Genomic DNA, 21,588 nt, shown 5'->3' with positions numbered 1-21,588 from the left:
GCAAGATAGAACCCACCGTAGATCCAGACTGATCTGACGATCATGAAGACTCATCATATTACTACACTGTCTCCTTTTAAAAAAACTTGAAAACTTGGGCCCACGAACCACTTAACACACATGGCATCTTCATCTTGGCATGACCTAGCCCCACTGATCCATGTGGCACAATGGTGCTATGTCACTATGGGTAATATCCTTGTAGCTTTCCATAGTGAGATAACGCCCACCATGGATTTTCCTTAGATCTATGGTGATCAAAAATTGCATGACTACACATCGAGTTGGCTGAGTGAACCAACAAAATACCACTATTGTAGTATGACCCACTTGACAATTGCCACTAAGGACAAGCCGTAATATTACTTTGGAGAAGGGTGAGCTCATGATGTCATCTGTGCCATGCGTCGCTGAGGTGCTATGTCACTATGGTTAACCTCTGAGTAATTTCCCATAGCGAGATGGCACCCACCATGGATCTAGACTGATATGATGATCGTGAAGACTCGCCATATTACTGCACTTTGCCCTTAAAACTTCTGGGCCCACGAACCAACTTAGCACACCTGGCATCTTCATCTTGGTGTGACCTGGCCCCACTGATCCACATGGCACAATGGTGCTCTGTCGCTATGGGTAATATCCTCGTAGCTTTCCATAGCAAGATAGCACCAACCATAGATATCTTTTGATTTGATGATGGGGAAGCTGCGAACCTACAAAAATAAACCTAGGAAATAAGGAATATCATAAGGTTCAATCATTTAATTTTTTCAATATTCCTAGGATGTTTAAAATAACATTAAACTGGGAAGTGACTGTTGGTCGGGCAAGTATTTAAAATTCCAATATTTGGCAGGGGGCAAAATATGTAACATTTTTGGTGACTCACAGGGGATGCTAGCCTACTATGCATAAGACCATTGGGCTACAGAGTCATAAAAAAAAATGTAGATTCTGAGAACTGTGAAACCCTAACCCTACCTCTAAGAGGAAAACCTTGAAACCTCTATCTCTACAATTGGAACCAGAGACCAAAACCTCCTTCTGTGACCTTCAAAATTTCAAAACTTGCTATCTCATGGAGACAATCCTGTGCTCGTGCACTTCTTGGAAAAGTAGGGAACAAATTGGAAATGAAACTAAGCTAACTATGTACATGGAATATCAAACCCTTAGAAACATGGCTTGAGATGGATCTCATTGACTGGGATAGGCAGAATCTCACCATCAGGCTTACTTAATTGGAAAGCATTGGCTTGCTTGCAACTGACAATCAAATAGGGACCACTCCATAATGCATCAAACTTTGAGTGTCTTCCTAGTTTTTCCCTATCTGCATCCTATTTTAGAACCAAATCTCCCTCTCAAAAGATTCTAACCCTAGCCTTCCTATCAAAACTCTTTTTTACCTACTGTTGGTGTGTCTCTAGGGTCTATATGGCTTTACTTCTCTTCTCTTCCAGCTCCATCAGCTCTGCCATTCTTACTGTCATGGAATCATCTTCAATCAACTCCAACTGATGAGCTAGCTCTAGGGATGGGAACTCCAATGAAATTGGAAGCCTTGCTTCTCTACCATAAATGGTGAATTCCCTATTGACCTTTTAGGCATTCTTCTGTGAGCACATAGTGCAGTCTTCAATTCCAACACCTCTGGTTATCTTCTATTGTCCTTTTCATGATCCTGATTAGGTTCTTGTTGGAGGACTCAGCCAAGCCATTACCTTGAGGATAGTAATTTGAGGATGTGCTCAAATAGATATTATGATCCATTGCCCATGCACAAATCTGAGCTCCAACAAAAGACTTTGCATTATCTAAAATAATGGTTGAAGGGGCACCAAACCTGGTCACAATTCCATGAAGGAACTCAACAACTGAAGATTTAGTGGTATCCTTCAATGCAACTACCTCTGTTCATCTGGTGAAGTAATCTGTAGTAGCTAAAATCCATTTGTGACTTGAATTAGAAGGAGGATTGATAGTGCCTATGAAATCCAATCCCCATTGGGCAAAAGGCTGGTCCACCTAAATGGGATGAAGGGGAAGAGCTACAAGCTTCTGTTTATCAGAGAAGAAAGCACATTTCTCACACTTCCTCACATACCTATGACAATCATGAAACAAGGAAGGCCAATAATAACCAGCCCTCATGATCTTTGTTGCTATTGTCCTTGCTAAGAAATGACCACCATCAGAACCATCATGAAGTTCTTTGATCATTCTTTCAGCCTAGTCTTTATCAAGGCACCTTAATAGGGCTCCATTATAATCATTTCTAAAGAGGACACTATCAACTATGACATAAGGAATTGACTGTAATCTATACTATCTCCTTTGAGTTCTATATAATCCTTGAGGGTATCCATTGCCTAATAAGAAATTCATCATATCATCCATCCAACTCCTTGGGTCGCTATTTCTTACCTCTTGTTGCTCTATTAGTATCATAGCAGCTTCCTCATCAGGTTCTTGAGATGATAACATCTATTTACACAACACCCTCCCTCTTACCAGCTTGGTAATCTGAATGTCAATATCATATTCCATCACTTTAGTAATCCATCCAACTCTTTTCTCACTAATATCTTTTCTCAAAAGGAAATCCTTCACACTAGCAAGGGGTACTAACAAATGAATCTTATTATGAGACAAGAGGTGTCTAAATTTATTTAAAGATCTGATAACTACAAGGGCTTGCTTCTCTACATAGCTATATTTATCTTCATATTCTTTAAGCCCTTCACTAAAGAAAGCTATGGGCTGCTCGTCACCTTTATCATTTCTTTGAGTTAGGATAGCAAAAATGCTTGACTCACCACCTAGGGTATAAAGGATGAAATCTTTCTCAAAATTTGTATTCATTAGAGTAGGGGCTGAGGCTATGGCTGTCTTGATCTCTTCAAAAACTTTCCTTCCCTTCCTTGGTCCATGTAAAGACCATACCTTTCTTGAGCATAGCTATAAGAGGTTTCACCATGGTAGCAAGATTAGGGATAAATTTTTTCACAAAATTTATCCTACCTAAGAAACTTTGCAGCCCTTTCTTGTGTTTAGGAAGAGGGAGGGCAAGTATTTCTTTTGTCCTCTCTGGATCAATGGTTAATCCATCCTTAGATACAATATGTCCTAATAATTTTCCTTGGTTAGTAGCAAAGACACACTTGCTTGGGTTAAGGGAAACCCCAAACTCTCTCCATCTTAGGAATACCTATCTTAGATGGTCAAAATGATCCTTTGCATTCTTAGAATACACTATAATATCATCAAGGTAAACTAAGAAAAACTTATCAATCAGTCTTTTGAAGGCCATCTCTATTGCCTTCTGAAATGTAGCACCTACATTGGTTAGTCCAAATGGCATCTTATAATAAGCATAGGTACCCCATTTAGTGGTAAATGCAGTCTTGTACCTATCAGACTCTTTAACCAACACTTGATTGTAACCAAAAAATCCATCAAGAAATGAAAATCTCTTTGAACCACTGACCTTGGACAAAATCTGTTCCATAGAAGGGAGAGGATGGTGATCTTTAAGGGAAGCTTGGTTAAGTTCCCTAAACTCCACACACAATCTAATTTCTCTATTCTTCTTCCTAATAGGGACAAGGTTTGCTACCCATGATGAGTGTTTGATAGGGAAAATTATGTGGGCCTCAATCAATTTGGATAGCTCCTTTCTCATTAAGGGTTCAATTTTAGGATTCACTAGTCTCTATTTTTGTCTTACTAATTTTACATCATTAATTACATCTATGGTATGCTGAAACAACCTTGGGTCAAAGCCCTTTAAGTCATCATATGTCCAAGAAAATACATCATTAAATTCTTGACATAGATGAGTAAAATTTCTTTGTTCAATTTCAAAACATACCTTCCCCATGTTTAAGGACTTTCCATTGGCAATCATGATTGGAGTGTAGTCATCTTCATTAGCAGCTAGGTTCATGGCCCTGCCTCTTGCTTGATCATCAGGGTTAAAAACACTCTATAGAGTAATGAAATCTTTAGGTAGCTTGTTGGAGTTGAGGTTAATGATTTGGTCACTAGACTGATCCTGTAGTCTTGATTGATTTCTCTCTAAAAATTCTGCCTCATTCTGCAAGAAGCTCACAATTTTCTCATCAGACTCAAACACTTTCCAATGGATGTTGTTATTAGGGATAGCAGGCCTTACTACCACTCTGATTTGTTACTTCTTCTCCTCCTCAAGATTCCCTAGCACATCATAAGATGCACCTATTGCTGCAAGTCTATCAGCATATCTATTTTCCTTTCTAGGGATTCTTTGAATATTAAATGCATTGAAACCTTCAAGCAAATCCCATACCCTATTTTTATAAGACTTGAGCAAACTAGTCTTGGTGGTATTCTGATTTCTCACTTGATTAACCACCAACTCACTGTCTCCATACACCCTTAAGGATTGAATTCCTCTTTTTTGAGCAAGTAGGAGACCTTGAATCAAGGATTCATACTTGGCTACATTATTAGTGCAACTAAATTGGAGCCTAAAGGAGAAGTAGTAGCTTACTTGTGTAGGTGAAATCAACATCACACCAGCCCTTGACCCAACCTTATTCCTTGATCCATCAAAGTACATACTTTATATCCCACTCATATCTTCTTTAGTACCCACAAGATTGGGAACTAGAGCATCTTTCTCCAATATACAATATGTACTGAGGCTTGTCTCAAGAGTTTATAATATAGAATCAAATTGATATGCATCAGCCCATTCATCTAAGAGAAAATTAGGTATCTATACTAGGGATGTGGTATGCTTACTTACTATGTCATTCTCGTCCACTTCTAGGATAGTGCAATTCATGTTGATGAGGTTAGGGGTGTGGGGTTCGATATGATGGAGAGCTAAAGGCTCTACTCTAATTGAAGCTTTCACTCCATGTCTTGTTCTAAAAAACATATATGACCAATCAAAAGATATGTAACCACCTATTTGGGCCGTGAAGTCCCTCGACAAACAAATGGCAAAATGTAGCTTAACTTCAACCACTGATATATCTTGGGTTACAGTACAACCAGGGCATGCATGTAAGGCCATCTCCCCATTCCTAAGGATCCCTATAGTCTTGAAAGTACTACCATCCAACTATCATACATCCCTAACAATGGGCTCATATATCATTCCAAAAGCATCAACGACACACCTAGGCATCACTAAACTGCTAGCCCTTGAATCAATCATGCAATTATGGACTAGTTTTCTCCCTATAATTAGAGAAACATAGAATGAAGGAGCTCTAACCTTTTTACTTTTTTCTACCTCCCTTGATGGTTGTACTAGGCTTGTGGCACTTTTCATACTAGGTGGTTGATCCTTTGGTTCAATTCTTTCCAATTCTTGCTGCAGTAACCTCTTTTGCATGGGTATAGTAGCAACAACATCCCACATAGAGATATTCACATTTGTCTTCTTCATTTTCTCTACCACATTGAATGGCATAGCAAGTGCTTTGGTAGAAGATTTGGGAGCTGCAATTGTATGAGGTTGAGATGGAATAACCTGAGGATCACTTGTATCTTTTATGCCATGATTTTGCCTTTGCTGCTGAAAGGCACTTGATTGATTATTTGCTTCTTGCTCATGAGATATTGCATTTGAAGTTGAGGCCTATTTGGGAGGAGGGATAGCATCTTCCATAGCTCTTCTTTTTCTTCTAGTGTTATGAGCAATGGAATCCTAGTTTACATTACAATGCTCCTCCATCTGATGATTCATAAAAGAGCAATCGCCTTGTCTTTGCATATCTGAGGCATCTTTAAATTGGTCCTCCTTATATGATTTTTTTGCTGTAGGGTCTTGGAATATCAAAGCCATAAAAGATTTAGCCTTATAAGACATACAATAGGCATAGGAGTAGTTATAGGAGGGACAAAAATCTTGATCTTAAGCCATATTATTTTGAGGGACTATGGCCCTACTTTGGTTTACATTTGAGGTTGAAGCATGGCCACCCTGCCTACTCTGATCAAAAGAATTGTTCCAATGATTAGGATTTGGAGGCCTACCACTTCTTGGAGTTTGATATTGCAATTGATGAGGCTTACTACCTTGAGCTTGCTGTCTTTCTAAAGTCACCACCTTGTTGTTCACTTTCTGCATCATAGAGAAATTATCCTCTAGCCTCTTTCTTTGATCTTCTAACTTCTTCCCTTAATCTTGCAATCTTTTATCAAGGTTCTTCTCTCTTTTTTCCATGTTTTACATTAGAGATTGCATCATCTCCTTGATTTCATGTATCCCATTTGAGGATGTGGAAGCTTGAGGGACTGGAGTAAGGAATTGTGATGTAGAAGTTGTAGGAGGGGGAGCCATTGCTGGTTGATGATTTGGAACATTAGGAAAGAAGGGCATAGGAGGCCTTGGAGCTAGTTTACCTCCTTTTATTAGGATGTTCTCTGATTTTATTTCTATGTCATAAGCATTAGGCAAGGTATCTCCTCCCATAGTTTGGATTGTAGTGGCAATATCACTATTAAAAGCTCTAAGGTAATGCAAGAAGGCATTACCAGGGTTAGTCTTAACTGAAGTAGGTATTCTATCTCCTATCTTTTGAAATCTATAATTAAAATCAGTCATACATTCATGGGGGGCTCTTTTTATATTAGTCAACTACTCTAAAAGTGACAAATAGTCACTTTTATCCTCAAAATGTTTGCACAATCTTGCTCCTAAACCATCACAATCTGTTATAGAACCATGAGCTAAACCTCTATACCATTGTAGTGCTTTTCCTTTCAAGGATGAGGCTAGGAGCCTAACTACAACACCATCCTTTGTAATACCATGGATATTGCAGACATTTGCAACCTCTTGAAAGTGTTCTAAGGAAGAGATAGAAGTTTCACTAGTAAACTCTGGTATACTTTTGAGGGAAGCTACTGGTATGTTATGTCTTTGGGCTAATAAGAGAGCGCTCCCACCATTAAAGGTGGAAAAAGTATGAGCTCTAAGCAATGCCATATAGACAAGTGATCTATTGATATGTATTGATGGCAGTCTAGGCTAAGGTCTAATAGCAGGATGAATAGAGATAGATCTTGTAGGTGTATTTGTTACTATTGCACTCCTAACCAGTGATAAAGATATTCTAGTCTTCCTTCTTCTAGGGTTTGAAAATGAAGGTTCTTGATACTGAAACTTACCTCTAGAAGATGCCCTTGTTTTAGCTTTGGGCATGAATCACTGCAACTTTTGTCTAGAACCAGATATGTATTTGAAGCTTAGAGTCACCAAGTACTTTGAAGAATGAGCCTCTTGAAGGCTTAAACACTGAAGCCAGTACTATCTCCTCGGTATTGATCTTGAAATCTTCCCTTTTGACACTAGTAGGCTTGAAATTTTTTGAAAAAGTTGTCCCACTGGGCATGCCAAAAATTGTTATCACTGAGGTTTGCACCCTTGTTCAAAGCCTATGCATGAGGATAACCTAGTGAAACATGGAAACAACCTCCAAGCTATGGGACTTGAACTATGAGGTTAAGTCTCTAGAGAAGGCTAGCTTCCTCTTACTATTAGGATGACCCTAACTATTCTTAAAAAGGAAAAGGGAGAAGGAATGCATGGAAAGCAAATCTACCTATTCTAATCTAGGGGGATGATGCAACAAAATAGAGTGTTCAGATCAAACTCTTCCCATAGATGCACTATTGAACCAGAATGAAACTAAGGATATACACATTCAAACTTGCTTTAATCTAATAATCACATGCAGTCAGAAGACCAAGATGAATGACACAAGGAAAGAGAGATTCAATTATATTATCATTCATAGGCCAAGGAGATAAAGTCATGCAGATCATAGATCTCTACAAAACACCAATAAGAGGAAAAGAGTTCTTTCACTTTCATACCAATGGCTGAAAGAGATAAGGCAAAAAATCATGTAGTTCAGAGGCATAGGGGAATTTACACTGAGAATCTACAGAGCAATAAAAGAGAAAATAAAGAAAGGTCGACCCGTACAAAATTCATAAAACTTTTCCTTTATAGCTCAGGCATAACTGGGATGTCCTCCAACTATAATTACTTCACAACAACCTACCATTAAGTCTTGCAGAGAACAAACATGAAGAAAATCTGATCTGGGTACAGGTCAAAATGCAATGATATCTGATCTTCTGTGTCAAATAATTCCTTGAGAGGATAGAAACAATGCCATTAAGCCATTTTGACTAGGTAGATGGATCAAAAAATGGGTAGTGGAGTGTCCTCTCATTCTGCACTCATTCTGGGTTGGTCAGATTCACAAGATAACCCTAGTTTTCCATCATTTTGGCTCGTGAATCAGCAAGTCAATGAGTCAAACTAAAATTGCAAGTAGGATGAGCTATGTGGGCCAATAATTTCTTTCCTTTCTGCCACCTTGCAAGGTCTTCCCGAGTTGACCACCTCTTTCATTACTAACTGTGCCATCTTCTTTAAAAAATCCTGACTACAATGCTATACTAACTGCCGACCACTAATCATTAATGCCTTAACTGCTATTTATACCTTAATTGAACCTCATGATCCTAACTGGCACCAATAGGCAATTTCATAATACTTGGCCGCACCCTACCATGCGTCGCCGAGGTGCTATATTTCTATGCGTATCCTCTGAGAAATTTTCCATAGTGAGATAGTGCTCACCATAGATCTAGATTGATTTGATGATCATGAAGACTCACCGTATTACTGTTCTATCTCCTTTAAAAAAATTGAAAACCTGGGCCCATGAACCACTTAGCACATCTGGCATCTTCATCTTGGTGTGACCTAGCCCCACTGATCCACGTGGCACAATGGCACTATATCATTATGGGTAATATCCTCACAGCTTTCCATAGTGAGATAGTGCCCACCATGGATTTTCCTTAGATCTATGGTGATCAAAAATTGTGCGACTACACACCGAGTTGGCTGAGTGGACCAACGAAATACCATCATTGTACTATGACCCACTTGACAACTGCCATCGAGGACAAGCCATAATATTACTTTGGAGAAGGGCGAGCTCATGATGTCATCTGTGCCATGCGTCATCGAGGTGCTATGTCGCTATGGGTAACCTCTGAGTAATTTCCCATAGTGAGATGGCACCCACCATAGATCCAAACTAATCTGACAATCATGAAGACTCACCATATTACTATGCTTTACCCTTAAAAATTTTGGGCCCACAAACCAACTCAGCACACCTGGCATCTTCATCTTGGAATGACCTGGCCCCACTGATCCATGTGGCACAATGGTGCTATGTCGCTATGGGTAATATCCTCACAGCTTTCCATAGCGAGATAGCGCCAATCGTAGATATCTTTTGATCTGATGATGGGGAACCTGCAAGCCTACAAAAATAAACCTAGGAAATAAGGAATATCATAATGTTCAATCATTTAATTTTTTCGATATTCTTGGGATGTTTAAAATAACATTAAACCAGGAAGTGACCATTGGGCAGGAAAGTATTTAAAATTCCAATATTTGGTAGGGGGGCACAATATGTAATAGTAACATTGATGTTAAGAAAGACACCCTAGAATGATTTTTGAAGATGATAGACATCTAGGAAGGCTCTTTTCTAACCTTTGAATGGCTAAATTTACAAAAAGTAGAGGTGTCATGTCATACCACCTAAGATAAATATTAAGAATCATGCCCAGTTGAATTCTATTCTGGTTTGATTCTACTAGGGAAATAAACAAGATCAATGTAAAAATTATCTCCATCTATCCTTAACTAATGGAAATAATTATATCTTTCACATTATTTGCAAGGGTTTTAAGAAAAGAATATTGAATAATCTCTCTAGTGGTATTATGTACTTTTGCATTTAGTAGAGATCCACTTTAAGCTACTACCACCAACACATTGGAAAGAGCCAAGGTATTATTGTATATTACTCATTGAATTGATGCATACTTAACAAGTGAGAAAACTATTGTGAAGAAGTAAAGATATTTCTGTAGAAAGGCTAGCCAATTTGTGTTTTCTGGATATTCAAAGATACTTGTACACAAAACTCTTCTAATTCATTTTCAATCCTATTTTTCTAAGTGACATCACAATGAGTTATGCAAATGCATGCACACTTGGATCATCTATAAATTGTCCTAATTAACCTGTAAACATTAGAAAGCGGATATTCAAAACTTTTTCTTATGCTTGTACTAGTACTTAATCCTTTGCTTCTGTTAGATCTAAATCTATAGTTGGGTTTTCTATGATGTGCTCCTAAATATGTATGTTATTTTAATTTGGCTTTATTAGAAAAATAGGATACATGGAAATCAACAATGCAACAATAGCTCCCTTGTTGGTAAAAAATGTACACTTTCCTCCTTTGAGGAATAGGAAAAAAATTTACACACTAACAACCATGTGGTTTCCATATTTGGTATATTCATGAAGATCAATATAGCTATGAAGATATCATAATAATTTAAATGTCCCTACCTACTCCATGCTATCCATAACCTTAATCCTATTGAAAGGCAAGTCTCACACACAATATTAGCAAAAGACTGAATGATAGGATTTGTATATATATTTCTTGATATTTAATCTGAATTATCTGCCATTATCCTAACTCCTTTCTTTATTATATCTAGAATCTAACTTTGTATCAAATTCTTAGTAGGTTTGATTATTTCAATTAAGATCATATTGCAAGAAATAGCTCACCAAAAAATAAATTCTAGTCTCACAAAGTATAGTCCATAACGAGTAGTAGGAACATAAATTCTTGATGCCACAAATCACATTTTGACTTTAAGAACATCAAGGCTAAGGAAACTATTACAATAGGTGTAGTCACATCAAGGTTTACAAATGATCTACCTATGACTTCCCCAATACTAGGTATTTCTACATTGTATTCCATATAAATTGACTCATTATGTGGTTCAAAGGAACCTGAAATGTACATAAATAAATGGTTCACCAAGGTTTCTACAAATCCAGATGCATTATTTTCTCATCCCAATGTTACTGAGCCTAATTCAAGGCCTACAAAAATAGCATAACATTCATGTTCAAGCACGTTGTCACCACCAATTCTATTTCTAATTTCACCAAGAAGACTTTTCATAATCATTGGATGTGTTGATTCCAAGTAAAGTAGTCCCACTTCCAACATTGATGCAGACATCACATGTGTTGCTAACTCAAATTATAGAAATAAATATGGGTATCAAGATGGTATATGAACATAAAGAATCTTTGAAATGGTAGGATGCATTGTGCCTTTGTGTGGTATTTCCAGTCTAAGTAGTGTTCCAATCATTGAAGCTTCATGGATCTAAGTAAGATACCCATAAAAATAAATATGTGCTAAAATTTGTACACACCCATGCAAACCCAAGGCCATAATAAATCATGCATGATAAAAATTACATTCCAAGGATTTTTTATATGTTATCCACACAAGACATCATTTCTTGATGGGTGCAATCCTTAAGCATGCAACACACCACTGTGCAACTTGGCCCAAGAATTGATATCTAATATGATTTTATTAGGGTTAGATAAGATTATAATCATATTATGCATGGATGGTACATACCTATACACTTCAAGATTAGGAATGCAATGCATCAATTAAGTGAGTCCATCTAGTAGCAAGAGTAAATGTACCATGACCAAATAGTTGGGTTGTATTTGATTGTGTCAAATGCATTAAGTATGTCTAATGACATTCATCAAAAACACCATGTACTATAGGATTAACTACATTTATTATAGTGAAGAAAAGGAGCCTAACCTCACTTGGTCATAAATCATGGACAAATCATAATTATGTGGTGTTGGAAATAACAATGGGAAAGTAAGTTCTAAGAGGTGGGGGTGTGAATCAACACTTAAAACCAACATATGACTAACATCCATCTCATAGCTTAACATATAAACTAAAATAACTTAACATGCATCACATCCATAGCATAAAATAAATAACACATAACACAAATAGAAACCCTCTAATAAGAAGGCAAAATTGGGGCGGGGATTGTATTTAGTATGCAAAGAACATTAACAATAAAGTAAACATTCACAAACTAAAAGTAAATTCACATATATGTTTAGACAAAGAAAAGAAAATAAGAAGTGCAAACCTCAAAAGAGAAAACGCTCCATGCTTTCTTGATTTTGTAGATGTATCTTTTGATGTGGATGTATGCTCAATTGCTTGCCCAATTGCTTCAATGGTGGATATGGGTAATGACAAATTGGTAGCCTTGTGAGCTCTCAATTTGGCATTATAAGGTTAAGATTGATGACTTTGGTTCTCAAAATAGCATGGTAACTTTAGCTCAAAGATTGTTGTTGAAATGGATTGGGATGGGATTCAATTTATAGGCCAAGGGGTAGAGGGATGGAGGGCTTAGATGCAAGGATGGGGAGATGGTTAAGGAGGGCTAAGATGCACTCAAAGGGGAGCACATGGATTGTGCTTGTTTAGCACCAATGGGAAGGTGACACTTGTCACAAGGAGGATGAGTGTGAGAGGGTAGGGTAAAGGGTTGGTTAAAGGCATGATGAGTGGGGTTGAGTATGTAAGAGAGATGTAAGAGGGATGAGTGTGGAAGAGGGAAGAGTGTGAAAGATGGATGTAAGAGTCATGAGTGGGCTTGTAAGAGTCTTTTATGGTTTTGTAAGAGCACTCATGACTTGGTGGTTGCAATTTTTTAGGGGAGACTTTGGTTTGGTTTAGGAAAGTCTTAAACTTGCTTAGGGAATGTGACAACATTAGGGGGTGGATTAGGCTTGGGTTTAGGATTAGATTAGAGATGTTAGAGATGTGCAAGTGGATGGCATTAATGAGGGTGGGTGAGTTAGTGACTAAGCTTGGTTAGTATGGGTGGATGGGGTGGATTAGGCTAAATGAAGGATTAGGGATAGGTTAGGGGTTTTTAGATTTGAGGATTTTATTTATCAAATAGATTTACTTAATAAATGGGGATTTTTGTAATTAGATAGGAGAAAAGGATTTAATTGATAAATAATAGGTTATTTGATTTATCAATTAGGACTATAGATGATTAATTAAATTAATCAGCTAGGGATGGCAAAGGATTAATTAAATAAGAATTTAATTAATGATTCCTTTAGAGATGGCTAAATTAGATTACCAAAGTGGTGTAATCAAATTTAGGTGTCTACAGGAATGACACCCACAAATCTTCACTATTGCAGTTGTAAAGTGTGTCCAATTATGGCTAGAAAGTGTTGGGTGATGTGACGCACTCCCCTACCCACAGGTGGTTAATTATGTGGTGTTCCATGTTCACTAACAATCATGGCTTTTGGTGCAACTACAAATGGGCCCTACAATTGGTATCAGAGCCTAGTTTTGGCCTAGTCATGGGTTCAAATCTCCCCGGTGCCTTCCTGACCCACGTAAGCACCTGGTATGCATGTCGAGGGGGAGATTATTGGGTGATGTGATGCACTCCCCTACCCACAGGTGGTTAATTATGTGGTGTTCCATGTTCAATAACAGTCATGGCTTTTGTGCACCTGGTATGCGTGTCGAGGGGGAGATTGTTGGGTGATGCGATGCACTCCCCTACCCATAGGTGGTTAATTATGTGGTGTTCCATGTTCACTAATAGTAATGGCTTTTGGTGCAATGGAAAATGGGCCCTACAGAAAGTGTTGATCATAAACTATGATCTACCCTATGAGGGGTCTACCCTGTTAAAAGCTTACAAAGACTGTTATGTCTCACCTTGCTAAAGGATTTCAACTCACAATTAAGTAAGCACTTAATTAAGAGATTTACTTTATATCACTCATTAGAATGATTCAACACCTAATCTTTAGTTAGCACTTTTCTACTTGATATTAGATCTCCTCCATACTAATTGAATCTTGATCCTTCTAATAAGATCTATCCTTTATAACCATCTCATTACTTGTCTCTGTTCCTCTAAACTAATTCTACTTTGCATAACTCTGTCATAGTCACCATAGCCACCATGAATGCTCTCTCAACACTTAGCATTCATCTCCTTGCACAATAATAATTTTTTTAGGGTTTTCCTTTCTTAAATAAACATAGGTGGAGATGGGTTAGGTTAGAATCAAAGGTTGTGGTTGATCCTTATTGATGCCTAATGTTTCCCTTAATCTAATTGGTTGCATGTATTTCATAGGGATTCATAATATGACTCCATACTTATCTCTTATACTCATAAATTTATGATTATGTTGACCAAAATTGGTTTACATAGGAGTTTTTTCCATAACAAACAACTATGCCAAAAACTATTCACTCAGCATCCAAAAACTCAGATGCTTAGCCTTCATTGTACTCTAAATGCTATTACTCAGCTTCTATAGAACTCAACACTAACTATTACTCAACACCTAAATTACTTGACATGTATAAAGTGCTTGGCACTAGAGTTACTCAACACTAACTAGTCAATACTGACTAGTCATGTTTGGAAACTTATGCTCGACATAATTTTATCACTCAGCTTGCACTAATTTCTTAGCTTGCTCTGATCACTTTGCATGCACTATGCACTATAATTCTGCTAGATAATGACTAAGTATTTTTTCACTACCTTGTCAAAACCAAAATGAGATCAACAATCTCCCCCTTTGAGATGAGTGGCAAAAAAACTTTATCATGACATATACATCCTTATCTTGTGCACAAGTTAGAGAATGTATATTCATTTCTCAGCTTCTATACAAAACTTTCAAAATTTTCAAAATTTGAACTTGTATCATTTTTTTTTCTCTATCTTCCATACCTTATTACTCCCATTGAGTAAGTACTTCATTTTTGTGTTTTCTTCAATTACTCCTGCTAAGTAGATATCTTCCTTGACAAACATTTTTCTCCAAAATTTTCATAATCCTCCCTTTTTGACACTTATGTCAATTGGGTTGTACACTGATAGTATGTTTAGCCAAAAATGGTTTGTGTAGCTCCATTATTATCTTCAATGTTGTATCCCAATTTCTTGTTTTTGTATCTAGGGATTGAGATTGAATGTCTAGCTAGGAAACAAGGTCAACTAAACCTTCATGTGTAGAAAGATGGGAATATTACCTCAACAATGTCTCTACATAGGCCAATTCCTTGTGCAATGCTTCCATGTGAGGAGTCAACATGGACTGGATACTGATAAGAGTAGACCAAATATTAACATCTTATGTTTGTAGCTCGGCAAGCCTACTTTGAGATGACAATGAACTATGAAATTATAACTAACTATTACCTAGAGATTGTTGTAGTGTGGTACCTATTAATTAAAAATCTCCCTATAGTTGTTAAATAGTCCATTGACTCTCCTTAGTAAATATCTCAACATTGCATAGATTTGTGTACAGTGAGAAAATGTTCTCTAACACATTCTTTACATTTCCATTTTGGTTGCTAGATCAACCTATCTGAGTGCAATAACATTAGATATATTTTCCAAAACCTTGGTATGAAACTTCTTTTTAGACCATTCTAATAATTTTGACATTTGTGTCTAGGTCTTCATCCTTAATCTTGTCCATAATGCTGACAAGTTTCTCTATAATAGGCTTATCTTTAGTTATTTTTGGGAGGCTGAAAGCATCAATGAATATGTCTTTGATTTCATGCAAAACTTTCTTTTTCTTATGCTCTCTCCTTAATATTTCTTGCCTCTTCTTCCTTTGTAGAGCATCTTGAAGAATGCTCATTTCTTGAATAGTAATTGTATTCAAATAAAACTTTGGTAGCTCAATCACCTCATCTAAGCTTACATCCTTAAATGATGTAACTTCAACACTCTTGGGTGTGTTGGAACTCGACCTTGATATTTGTAGTAGAATATCCTATGTACTTAGCCTCTGAAGAGCTTGAATGCTAATAGGGGATGTAGAGACTAGAAAAGTAACCAGTGTATTATGGAAATTATCTCGTCAAATTCAGTAGTCAACTTATCCTCTTCAGTATTTTCACCTTCTTGCTAAACTTCACCCCATGATGGTGGAATAGGTATAAAACTTGCTTCCTTACTCTTGTTCTCTTTTGTTCCATCCTTGTCAATGATGTTTAGAGATGGTAAACTTGAATTGTATAGGCATGGCACTAATATACCTATAGGTTGTTCTTATGCCACTTTCATCTAAATGAAAACTATTGGCATTGCATATGGTGTCTTTGTTGTAGCAACTTTCTATTCAAGGTTTACACTTTATGTTGATCTCTGATTGGTTTTGACAAATGAGTGTCTATAAACTTATGTCATCTACTTAGTTCATGCCAAATAATTAACATATGTTGAGCATAACATATAAGATAGTGCATGCTAAGTAAAAAATGACTGTCGAGTCACTCAAATGCTAAGTAGATAGTATGTCTCAAATGATTCAAGTGCCAAGCAAGCAGTGCATGCCAAGTCATTCAGATGCTGAGTGTCAACATTGAAGTTACAGTTAGTGTCAAGCACCAAGGAATTTAGATGCTGAGTAATAAGTTTTGACATAGTTGTTTATATTGACACAAATTATTATGTAACCCATTTTTTAGCTAACTTAAGCATTACTTTCAATCTTTTCTGATAAGGACAAATCTTAATTGTGAATCCCTATGCACTACATGCATCCAATTATAAAAAGGGAAGGTTTTAAGTAGCAATATGGGTGAATGACTACCAGTTGATTAATACCTAACCCTAAATCACCTAGGTCTTCTTAAGGAAGAAAAATCCTAAACTTTCAATGAGATGAAAAAGAATGCAAAGGAGAATTAAAGAGGGTTTGCATGTGCAAACAAAGCACTCATGGTGATTAAGGTGTTATAAATTGAGTTACATTGTAGAATCAGATAAAGGAGAACATAGGAAAGGAATTAGAGGACAAAAAAGGTACATCTAATCAGAAAGGATCAAGTACACATTAGTATAGAAGTGATTTGACATCAAGAAACAAAGTGCTAACTGAAGGATCATTGCTGAGACATTTTAATAGGTGAATTAGTTAAATCTCTTAACAGAGTAGTCTAAACTGGCTATTATAAATCCTTTAACAAGGTGCTTACTTCATCATAAATTAAAGTTCTCTTACCAGGTATACTTTTAGCAGGGTGTTTAAATCCTTTAACAGGGTAAGATCTAACAATCTTGTGAGCCTTTATAGGGAAAATTTTTCATAGGTAGATCATGTTTCACAGTCAAACATTGTAACCATTACTAGATACACTTTATTATTGCAATAGTGAAGATTTGTGGGTGTCATCCCCACCCCAATTTTACCTTCTCCTTGGAGGGTTTCTTGGTAACCAAACATCTTGTGTCATGCATGTGTTGAATATTTACTTTCATATTATGGATTTATATGTTTAAATTGGTATTTCAGTTTATATGCATAGACTGTGAGATGGATGCATGTTGAATAGTTTTAGAGGTTGAAAGTTTGAAGTGTTGATTCACCTCCCCTCTTAGAATTTACTTTCCTATTGTATTTCCAACAATTGAAATACAACTTGGCCTACCTCAATTGAATGAGGCAAGAGATGAGTTAAAGAGATCATTAAAGAGAAGGAAGGAAATTTCTATTCAAGAGAATGACATGCAATACTAAGATATTAACACTACTAAATTATTTGCAAATGGAAACTCCAATGAATTTGATGTAGCAGTTGTAGATATGATGGAAAAGAATGGAACCCTAACTAAAGAGAGGACAAGAGATCCAATCAATATTTCTATTTGAGGTGACTGAGTAGAAAAAGAAAGTTGAAGAGTACAAAGTCATGATTGAAGATGACAAAAGGATTTTGACCAACAGACTGGAAGAGAAAGCATCAAAGGTAACTAGGATTGCTAACATGCAATTGGAAACTTTGGGTCAAATGATGGCTACAAATCATAAACTAAATGTAAATTATATTGAGGTCACAACACTAAAGTTGCAGAATGAACAACTGAGAAATGACCTAAAAAGAGAAAAGGAGTTTGCTAATAGTTTCAACAAACCTAGTGAAGCCATAAAATACTTTGAACAATTGATGAGATCCCCTAGATCCAATAGCAATACTTCTAGATTGGGATACGCTAGTACTGAAGAAGGAGATTCATCCAAAAGTGGTGAAGAGAGAAGTAACAAAGGTAAGAACTCAAAACCTACTTGTCATAATTGGGGTAAGATAGATCATACTACTAATATTTGTGGGAGCAAGACTGCAAATTAGAATCCTAAGTAAAAATTCATGGGTCATTGCCATAAATGTAACAAATAATGACATTAAGTACATGAATGCAAAACCAAGACCATAAGCTCAGAAATATTTGAAGGATATTGCCATAATTGTTAGAAGTATGGACATAGAGCATATGAGTAAAAATCCAAGCCTAAATGGTCATCAAACAAGCAAACAAATGTAAAGCATACTGAAAAATCTTATAATTGGGATTATAATAAAAGGTATAGTTGTGACTACTGTCAAGAGTATGGATATGTTTCTCAAAATTACATAAGAACACATTTTAGAAGTGACTACAGTAGATGGTTGAGTCAAACCACATGTTTTAGCTATTTGAAGACTAGTCACATAAGTAGAAATTGTCCAACAAGGTCAAAGGAACCAAACAATGAGTTCAAAAAAGGTAAATGAAAGGAAGATGTTGAGAATGTTAGAGATGAAATGAATAAAACATGGAAGAGAAAAGAAGATTGCAACACACCAAGTGTAGAAGGGATCAATTCACCCAATGGGTTAGGTGATCACACCTCTTCTAACTAAGCAATCAAGAGGTAAGTGGGACTGATATATAAAAATAAATAATCTACATTAGTTCCAAGGATTCAATTCTAAGAAGATTACATATGCATGGAGAAAGATGCAAAGTGTTGTTAAGAATCAAGAAGAAATCTTTAAGTTTTGTTAGTTTTCATGTTACTATTGAGCATGAAAAGTTTCACTATGGTTGTTGAGTGAAATATTAGTTGATGTCGAGCTATCAAATTTTTTCATGTTGATTGAGCTTGTAGTAGTTTCTGAGTGGAAAGGAAACTTTATCGAAGCCGAGTGAGTTGAAATCATTATTGAAGCTGAGCTTACAACTATGTAAACACTAAGCATTAATTGTAAGGTTTTGAGGTTAATAAGATCAATTTCTAGTGATTTGACATCATTCAAATTTGAAGGAGAGCACAAAGAGCTAAAGAAAAACTAGAGAAATTTTCCTGAGCATTTGCAAATGAATTCAATAGACACTCAACACCATCACTACAAATTCATAAAGGTATTTATTGAAGTGCCAAGCTATGTAGTTTGAATTTTTGCAAAACCTAGTTTTATGAAATGACATCTAGTTCTTTAGCAACCAGGGTTGTAGAGGGAAAGGAAGTTTTGAATGTGCAATTAATAAGTAATGTGATTAAACAACCTAATTTTAGAGCTATTCTAGACATAGATTATAAACAAGATCCATCTAGTGCATTGTCAATGATACCACCACAAGTCTTAATGATTCAAGATGTTAGATGCTGCTACACATGTAAGGTTGGAAGCATAGGAGATATATCAAGAATTATATGAAAATGGAGTGTTGAAGGAGGAATTCAAAATTGTTGAGAAGAAAGGGTTAACCTGTGCCCTAGATTTCCCTAATGTCTTCAAGAAAAATAGATAAAGATAGTTTTGAGCAAGATATATGGTAATTTTGTATGGTTAGAGAATGCATTGGTGAAAATCATCAAGAAATTTTTACATAGAGTTATAGGGTATCCAACCCTAGATTGGCTCGAGACATTGAGGAGTGAAGAAAAAGAGGTAATTGAAAGGAATACTGGGGCTATATGGAATAAACAAGGGATGACAATAGATACAATCACAAATCCCTTAATTGCTTTTGTAGTAAGGATTATAGCACACAAGTTCTATCAATCTAGCAGGTTTAACAATGTTCCATGTATTGTAGTGGATGTGGGATACAAGATAGTGAATAAAGATCATACTTATGATCTTGCCAAGTTGTAGTTGCAACAATTGAATAAGAATTTGGGAGCCATTAGGAAGACCAAAAGTGTTCAATGAAAATTTTGATCTATTCTTGTATGTATAGAATACATTTCCTACTTTTGGTAAAGTTGCATGGAAGGTAAATAGATCTATTATAGTGCAAATAGGTGAATTCATTGAGCAACTAGGTGATAATTTCATGTTAGTCATGAAAAACTACTTCAAAGACTTCAAAAAGACAATGAAGAAAATACTTAGGATGCTAGTTTCACTAGTGGAGAAACATTTTAATGATGTTTGTTTCCTAGTTGACACTGACTATACATATGTCCAGGCAACAGCTCCTAGAGTTAGATGGTTAAGACCATTGGGATATGAAATCAACATTGATGAAACCTCTATAACAATAAAAACATTACTTGCAGAAGTAGTGGATAAGGAGGATACAAATTTTGAGAACTATGATATGGCCAAGTCAAAAATCACAATGGACTTGAAGACTGCTTTTAGTAATTAGAAAGAAGAATAAGATGGTAAAGAAACTAAGAGAGAAATTTGGTGAAGGGATAGAAGAAGAAGATGATGATGATGGAAATAATGAAGAAGAGAGTGCACCTATCCAAGCACCACTTGACATCACCCAAGGTTAAGGAGAGGAACAACAAGAAGAGGAAGTAGAAATTGTAGAAGGTGCTAAGGGAGAAGAAGCCAGTAAAGTAGCTATAGCTATTGAATATAAGAAAAGAAAAGATAAAGAACCTATAGTAGACAAACCAAAGAAGGTTTTAAAACCTACTCAACATTTAGTACCTACAACTAGGGCTAGGACAAGGGCCACTACACAAAAGGCTAAGGAAGTAGTGAAGCTAAAGGAGAAGAGAGCTAGCCAAGCTAGTAAGGGTGAAGAATCTTAGAAGAGACCAAGGAGAAAATATGTTGCTTTAGTTGAATTTTGTGAAGAGAAGACTGAATCTAATGACAAAAAATAGTTTCAAGTGGTAGGTTAGAGTTCTTATTTAGATATAGATAATCTATGTGAGAATATTAGAAATTATGATGATTTATCTAGATTCTCTCACATTGAGTTTGACAATCTTGGGAATATTGAAAAGAATCAAGTTGAAAAGGTTGTATATGCCATGATGGCAATGTTTAAAAAGGCTTCTCTTGAACTTGCCAACTCCATCCCCAAGAGTTTGTATGAGAGAGTTGAGTAGAAGTGAAACTATTGTCTAAATACTAAAAAAAAAAAAAGACAAACAACACTTGCTCAGATAATGCCAGAACTAAGTAAGGATGCAATGGCAAAAGCCATTAAGAAACATACTAGAAAATTTGCACCAAAATATAGGGCATTCAATATATTGTTGAATAACATTGAGGATGTTTTAAAAAAGACTAATTTGATGAGGAAATAACTATATGGTTTGAAAACATCCTAGGCAATATTGTAGGCATCTATTGAGGTAGGTAAAGAAAAAGAAGGAGAAAAAGAAGAATACACTAAACAAGATATAGTTGAGAGAAGCATGAACATGAATAGAAACACATAGGCACTAGCTGAGGATGAGTAGCCAACATAATAGAGTGTACAAGATACACTAGTGTTAGGTGCCAGTCCTCC

The 21,588-nt window shown here is 36.2% G+C and overlaps 2 pseudogenes; both read right to left on the bottom strand.

The window, feature by feature from the left end:
- LOC149536998 (uncharacterized) overlaps nucleotides 1-10,390 on the bottom strand; it is a 195,256-nt pseudogene extending 184,866 nt beyond the window's left edge.
- Nucleotides 10,391-10,461: 71 nt separating this feature from the next.
- The window catches only part of LOC149536997 (anaphase-promoting complex subunit 1-like), a 64,389-nt pseudogene continuing 53,262 nt past the window's right edge, over nucleotides 10,462-21,588 (bottom strand).

This window comes from Cupressus sempervirens, chromosome 10, assembly GCF_028749045.1.
Source record: "Cupressus sempervirens isolate cs-2001-9-10 chromosome 10, ASM2874904v1, whole genome shotgun sequence".
Taxonomy (NCBI): domain Eukaryota; kingdom Viridiplantae; phylum Streptophyta; class Pinopsida; order Cupressales; family Cupressaceae; genus Cupressus; species Cupressus sempervirens.
Note: the sequence above shows the minus strand (reverse complement) of the source record. Positions and strands in the feature narration are given on the sequence as shown.